The following is a 7,564-nucleotide window of genomic DNA, read 5'->3' on the forward strand; positions in this document are numbered from 1 at the left end:
GCTAGATGCCTATCTAACCTCCTCTTGAAGACCCCCAGGGTAGGGGAGAGCACCACCTCCCTTGGGAGCCCGTTCCAGACCTTGGCCACTCGAACTGTGAAGAAGTTCTTCCTAATGTCCCGTCTAAATCTGCTCTCTGCTAGCTTGTGGCCATTATTTCTTGTAACCCCAGCTGGAGGGGCAGATGCCTGCAGCTCTTTCACTGGCCTCCTGCACGCTGGGTACCCAGAGCCATCCTGCCTCTGCCTCTTGCTGTCTGGAGCTGCGAACTATCTTTAAGCTTCAAGGCTGGCCGAGGGGCAGGAGTCGGTGCCCTTGCGTGTACACGAGCCTCATGAAAGCCATTCCCATCCCACGGCGGCGTGGTGGTCTCCCCATCGTCACTACTGCCCTTCTCGGTCCCCTAGTCTGGCAGCCTCAGCTAATTGACCCAGGGTTAGCTCACAGGGACTAACGAAGGTATGCTGGTTAGTGATAGGGTGGGCCAGGCTTGTGTGCAGCTGCTCCTGCTGCCTGGAGATAAGCAGTCCCTGGGGTTGCCTACCCAGCCGTGTGCCTGGCACCGGGCAGGCTTCACAGCCTGCTGGGTGCCTGATGTGACGTGCGCGGAGCAGGGATGCATTGCACGTTGAAGGGAAAAGCAACGCTGCCTGGCTTGGATCAGTGGGAGAAGTCGCTTGATCCTATCCCTGCACATCCGGGGATGTGTCCGCCCTGTGTCGAGTCAGCAGGGCTCAAAGGACCTAGTGCTGGAAGGTGCTTGAGCAAATTGGAGGAACCCTCTCGGGGCTTTGGGTTTATTGCAAAACGTAATGAGGGAGTTGCTCTGTCCTGTGGCGGCCCGGTCTCTGCAAAGGGAGCACAAGGCGGTGGTGAGATCTCCTGGCGAGACCGGATTTGTGTTCTCTCTTTCTCTCTCTCATTTTAATCTGTGAAGACCTGGGACCCTTCTTAAGGGATTAATGCTAAATGGAGCTTGCGAGCCCAGCAGCAATGTGAAGGGGAAGTTGTTCAGATTATGCAAACCACACAAATAGGATTAGCTGCTCGGGCTGTAGTCACCAAGGACCAGCACAAAGACACCTGGGTTTCACCCCAGATGACGGGGTGCAGGGCAGCAAGTGAGGAAATGCACTGTCCCTTTCTCTCTACATCCAACACCTTCTGCCAGTGCTTTGATGATGTGCATTGGGTTTCCCTGCTCTCTGTTCCTGTGGTTGTCTCTGATCCCTTTGCCAGGCTAAGCCTTGGATCCCAGCCCTCCTGAAGGCAATGCAAAGGCTCCCTGTGACTCCTGGGGGCATTGGGTCAGGTTCCTTGCCATGCGTGGAGCTGCCGCTCTACATCCAAAGCTAATTCTTTCACTGCCCTGCAGGTTACAGACTGCACGGTGCAGTTTGCACAGCCTAAAAGGTGATACGAGGTGCTGGGAGAGCCAAGAAGCAGCCGTCAACGGCCACAGAGCGACCAAGCAGGGCTGTGTCCTCGTTCCCAGGCCTCGGCATTTGATTTAGCATGGGACCAAGGGAACGACTGGGATGAAATGGAGAGGAGGAGGCTGACTGTTAGGTAAACCTTCCTGGTAGGAGACCAGCGTCCCCGAGGGAGGCAAAGCAAGGCCATTTGCATGGGGTGTGTGCAGTGGGATGGACAGAAGAGCAGCAAATGCGCTGCAGAGAACAGGCACGAGGTGCTGCCAAGATCGGCTGTGACCCGGGCAAGCACCGCGCGAGGACGCGTCGTGGGGTTTGCAACCACCCTGCCCTCCCCAGAGGCAGCTGTGTGTGTGGATGGAGGAGGGCGGAGGACTGCTGGCCTCGCTGCACCGTGCGACTTGCCTGGAGCGGGGGACACCGTCTGATCTATCGGGTCTGATTGCCCGATGCTCACGGGCTGTGAACTGCAGCCCTGCACCCGCTGCTCACGTAGGGAAATGGAGGCAGCACCAGGCAGCGGCCTCCTCGCAACCGTCAGGTTCCCCAAACCCATCGCTCTCCAGGCCCGCAGTGAGCCATCCGTGCAAGAGGGTGCCAGACAGCCCCTGTGAGCTGTGTCCAGCCCTCCTTCGATGCAGACGGTTGCTTGAGGTGGGGCTGGATATGAGGAGACTAAAGGGAGAAACAGGCTGGGCTCCAGAGGGTCCTTGGCCCTATTAAAGGGCAGAAACCCTCTTCCTTGGGCACCGGAACGGCCCCAAGAGCCAAGCCACGCAGCCTCTGACGGGGAAGGATGCAGCCCAGCTGTGCTTTCCCGTGGTGCCCAGGTACCACCGTGCGCGCAGTGCTGTGGAAACCCCTGCTCCGAAAACAGCCCCTCCAGGTACCGAGCCCCAGATACCAGGATGCATGCTAGTTGGAGCCCTCCTGGAGACCACAGGCTATGGGCAAGAGCAAGAGACGCTCCACATGGCAGGGGTGGGCACGGCTAGTCCTGGACCAGGACATCTCAGTCTACAAGCAGCTCCAAGGGCTTTTATTCTCAGGGGTTTCTCTATGCAAAGGGCCGTCCCGGGCGAGCAGCTCCAGGGCCCGTTGTCCAGCTCAGTTCAGCGGTTTCCAGACACCTTCTGGTTGTGCGTGACAGGGGAGGGGGACATCTTCCTTTGGAAAGCTCTGGCTGTATCATTAAGCCGAACAAGAGCCTGCGAGCTCAATCCTTGTTTCTCCTGCTCCGCTCGGGTGCACACGAAGGGGAGGAAAGGACCAAAACAGACAATTAGGCCAAGAAATAATGTTGGACAGCGACGGCTTTGCCTTGACACGCTCACTCCTGACAAGCACACGCCCTCAGCTGTATAAATAGCAGCCGCCCAGACTTGCCTAATCATCCCGTCGTCGCTTTATAATATTAATTAAACATTCCTCTGGGGTCGTTCGCATCCTAATTAAATCGGGAGCTTACAAAGGCTTCTGCAGGAAACCAAAGAAGTGTGCGTGTGCATGTGGGCAGCAGCGCGGTATCGGTAAACTCTGCCTGAAATGCCTTTAAAAAAATGCAAGAACTGTAAACAGAATTATTTTTACTAGCCAGCAAATGCCAGGCCTGTCTGATTGACTCTTCTCCAGGAGCAGCAGGGGCTGGTAGCACCAAAGAGATTTATTTAAAAGGAAAGTAGCCACGGGAAATGAGAGAGGCAGCTCCTGCCTTGCTTGAAGTAGCAACTGATTCCTTTTTTTTTTTCCCCTCCCTGCCCTTCAACGAGACAACAGCGAGTCGTCTTTGGCAAAGAACCGCTGACTATATCAAAGGGCCAATTAATCTGCAGCTGCTGTGGAAGGGGAGTGGGGGGAGAGACATGCAGAGAGACGAGGCGCTTCCTGGAATATATTCATAAAGCAATGACAGGCAGGCCCCAGCAGCTGGGAGACGCGCCTCTCCCTCCGGCCCCTGGCTGCACGGCGTCTCGGCAGAGGAGAGCAGCTGCCCGGTCCTGTTCGAGGGGCGCGGACAGCAGGACCCAGGCTTAGGCCCTTAATAACAGGGACCCAAGTGCACTTGCAAAGTGCCCGACAGGGCAGGGGTGAAAGAGCAGCGGCAGGCTGCTGTGCGGTGCCTGCACGCGTCCGAGCAAGGGCCGTCTGGCCGCCTGTCTCTCATACAGAGTCGCAGGTAAAGAATGAAGAATTGCAAAATCATTGCTGCATGAAGCCATCTACCTCCAGGTCTGGGTCTGAGGCCCAGGGCCAGCCGCTGGCCTCGATAGCCCTGCTATAGTGCTGTCATCTCCCGTAGGTTTACTCCATTTTGACATAGATGTCTGAGCTGAATCGGGCCATGGCCCTCGAAGTTTGCAAGCGGATGCTGTGCTGTTTTCCTGCCCCTCTCTCTCCGTTTCCATCCTTCCTGCCTCCCCAGAGCTGCTTCCCTCTCTTCTGGTCCATGCTTATGCAACTAGTATGTAAATGGAAGGTATGAGAAGCTGCCACAGCTGCTTATCGCATGGCAAAGGTGGTTATCCTGCCTCTTACCAGTTTGCTTTGGGTTGCACTATAACAAGGTGAGTCCTCCTGGTACCGCTCCAACCTGCATGGGATGGGTCGGTTTTGTCGCAGTCTGCACCTTGCTGAAGCACTTGGGCCAACCGGTGCTGACGGAGGTGCCCCCAGAGCCACGAAACTTCCCCACAACGCATTTCTCAAGGTGCAGGGAGGCAGCCCACCGCCATGGGCTTGGTCCTCCCGAAAGTGCCATCGTTTGAAGCCCGTCGAGCCCAATGAAGCCAACACCGGAGGAAGATTCCCTGGGGAAATGTTGCGGGTGGGTGCAGAGGTCAGAGGATGTCCTTCAAGTGCCACCATCACCTTGAACTCTACCACCTTTCCAGCCAGCCACGCCGGTTTTGTGCTTGCACACCAGCATGCTCCTAGGAAGGTCTGTGCAGCTCGGTGCACATGCTTGGGTTTAAAGAGAGCCATAGAGGAGTAGGGAGAGAGACAGCAGAACGGAGAAAATAAAGCTGAGACAGACCCTTACCAGTCTGAGTGCCACCCCCCTGAAAACACTCCCCGTGACGGCAGTGTCAGCGGGTTTGTGCTGTGCCAAGCCTAAAGAAAACGGTGGAAAATACCATCGAAAGAGCCATTTGCCCCTTGCCTGGCCAAGCTAGAAACCACCTCTCCCTCCTCTTCTCCCTCTCATGTATCATGGCAGATTTGCGACTGTTGGTCTCCAATAAGACTCGTACGCTCTGCAGGGAGGCATTGTGAATTACTTTCCAAATTATGCGAGTAATTAAAATCAATGAGAGGGTGCCCTGCTTAAATAACATCATTTGATGAGCCTAGCGAGTGAAATGAATGTAATCGCGTTCAGGCAATGGCTTTTAACTCTTTCCCACTTGTGCTTCCAGCGCGGGTGCAGAAGGGGCAGAAAGAGGCCTGGGGTGAGGGGTGGGGGAGTTAACACAAGGGTTTGATCTTTCCCTTGTGGTATCATCTCCAGGATGGCTGCAGTCCCCTTTCTTTGCTCCTCCGGAGGTTACAGCAGTTGGCTTGCAGAGGCTACAGGAGCAGGGCGGCCTGCAAGCACGGGCACTTTGTTCACAGGGCCCTCCAAAACAGATGAGAGTTTGGTGGTCCGGGATCCAGGAGCGACATTGGCGGGGCCCAGGCAGGAGCTGGCACCTCGGGTCTGGTGCACGGTGGGACTTTGCTTGCCACGTGGCCTCTATTTGCTCACAAGACTTGTTGCCTTCCTGCAAAATCACGCTGTCTCCTGCATTAGGGGCTCAGTCCTACTCAATGGCCCAAATCTCTTTGAATTCACCGGGGATAGGATCAGGGGCAGGTATCAGCTTGGCTAAGCACAGGGTCCGATTCTCTTGCTACCAGAAAAGAGGTTCCCGCTGACTTACAGTCTTGTGCAAGACAAAAGCAGAACGAGCTTTCCTGATTTTTTCCGTGCACCCGTTTCCATAGTGTCTGCAGGCCGGGTACCGCAAATATAACTTTGCTGGAGCAAAGCTGCCCCTTTTCCTGCACGGCCCTCACCCGCTCTCTGGAAAGCCTGCCCTTCGCCGGCAGTAGCCAAGCACGTGCTGGCCCGGAAAGATAAGCTCCGCGCTGTGCGGCAAAGTGGACTAGCGATAGCAAAGTCCCTGGTGGATTTGTCTGCCTCTGCCTTGCCCCTTTCATATCTCTTTGTCCCTTGCAAGGATTTACCAAGAACACTAAATCCTAAGCTCTGCTGTCGCCTAGATCCAGATGAGCGGCCCTGGCGGCAGGTCGGTGCTGTCTCCTGCCATAACAGCTTGGGATTTTTGTCTAGGGCGCGTGCATGAAGACATGAGTGCTATTGATGGGTTAAACCTGCGATTTGCATCTCATTTCCATATTCCAATTAGCTGCTAGGATAAAGGCAAAGTTTAGTTGTTGATTTTCTTTCCGCAGAATCAGTAGTGCGGAGTCAGTATCTCACTGGCTTAACCTTTTCGGCGCGATGAGAGGCACGGTCCTTCTCTAAACCCTTCCCTGCTTCAAATAAAGATAAATGTTCCTGTCTGCTCTGCCATGTGAGAGGAATGAATACAGAAGCATGAAGTAAAAACACTAATTATGAAAAATTAATTGACCATATGTTTTAATTACAGAGAGTGGAAAATAAGTGAGAGGAATATGCTTTGTGCAGCGTTGTCTCCTCTAATGACTGCATTTTAAATGAGTGGCACCACAGGACAGGAACAAGCGCTCATTTTTATGCGCATAATCAAGTGTCTCGGCGTTTCACCCTCGTCATCGCCGAGGACGGGGTAAAACAACAGCCGAGTTTGCAGGAGGGGCCCCGTACCCAGCCCTCGTGAGCTGCCGAAATGACAGGAGGTGATGATGGTTTTGAACGTGCCTTTGTGACTTCAGAGCCCAGGTCCCGGTTTCAGAGCCCCAAGGGCTTGAGCCACAAAGGCAGATGGCAGCCGTGATCTCTGGAGCCCGGCCGAGCCTTGTGACGTGGCATCCTCATGGCATCGCGCCGCTGAGTGGCAGAAATCCTGCCAGCTGGACCGGCCGGTGTAGCGAGCTTCCCAATTGCGAGTCAAAATGCTGCTCTCTGCCGCAGGCTGTGGCTGTGCTGGCGCTCTGGCCCGCAGCTCTGGGGCGGCGTGGGCACGGGTTTCTAGGAGAGGGTCCCTGTCCTCCGGGCACTCTGCTCCTCTACCGCGTCCCGCCGCACCCGGCGCAGCTGCTGCATGTAAATGCTCTGTAAACTGGGAAGACAACTGGGATGGAGCCTAGTAAGATCCCTGAATGTAGAGCACGCAAACTTTACCCCATTTAATATCCCCTTGCAGAGAGAGCCCTCGGCAATGCTATGCTAGGGAGGCTACAGAGAGAAGTGCAACGCTGCCTTAGAGACTCAGGTGTCTAAATCCCTTAGGGTGATTTGAGTTACTATTTGGAAGCTTTTTAGTTTGCACCTTTCCTCCGAGCAGACGATCTGGACGGAGGGCCAGGGAAGCTGTCCTCACGGCGGGCAGAGCCCAGCTCCTGCCACCCTGCAGAGCCTCTGGTAAAGTGAGCAGGATTTGGCAGTGACGAAGGAGGTTAATTCATGTCCATACTGTGCCTTGGAAATGCTAGTCTTGGTATATGGATGTATGCATTTACAGAGCTGTGTGCTTGAACGAGCTGCCTTTGTTTTAGTGAGAATTGGGCGGCTTGGAAAATCTCAGCCATCCAAGCCTAATGTCATCCTCTGCCTGTGAGCAAAAGCCTCAGTTTATCCATGAGATGCACAGAGAGACATGTTTGCCTGGAGTCCTACCAGGACACAGGGGTTCGGGCACATAGGGGGAAGGGGTAGGACCTACATTATTCACCATCATTATCATTTCCGTGGCTTTGCTGTGCCCGACAGGAAGTGTGGAAAAGTCTTGACCTTGCTATTTATTGGCTTCTGCTGCAATGGGCAGAAAAATCCACGTCTAAGCGTTTGGGTTTTTTCTAGTTCAATTTGTTTCTCGTTTTCCAAGGCTGACTCACTGCAAGGATGCCTCGGCTCTAATTACGCTCGTCACATCAAATTGCATCATGTCAGGAAACCCAACCCCTGCTGGGAACATAATGCCCCC

The sequence above is a fragment of the Alligator sinensis genome, unplaced genomic scaffold, assembly GCF_000455745.1.
Source record: "Alligator sinensis unplaced genomic scaffold, ASM45574v1 scaffold589_1, whole genome shotgun sequence".
NCBI classification, from domain to species: domain Eukaryota; kingdom Metazoa; phylum Chordata; order Crocodylia; family Alligatoridae; genus Alligator; species Alligator sinensis.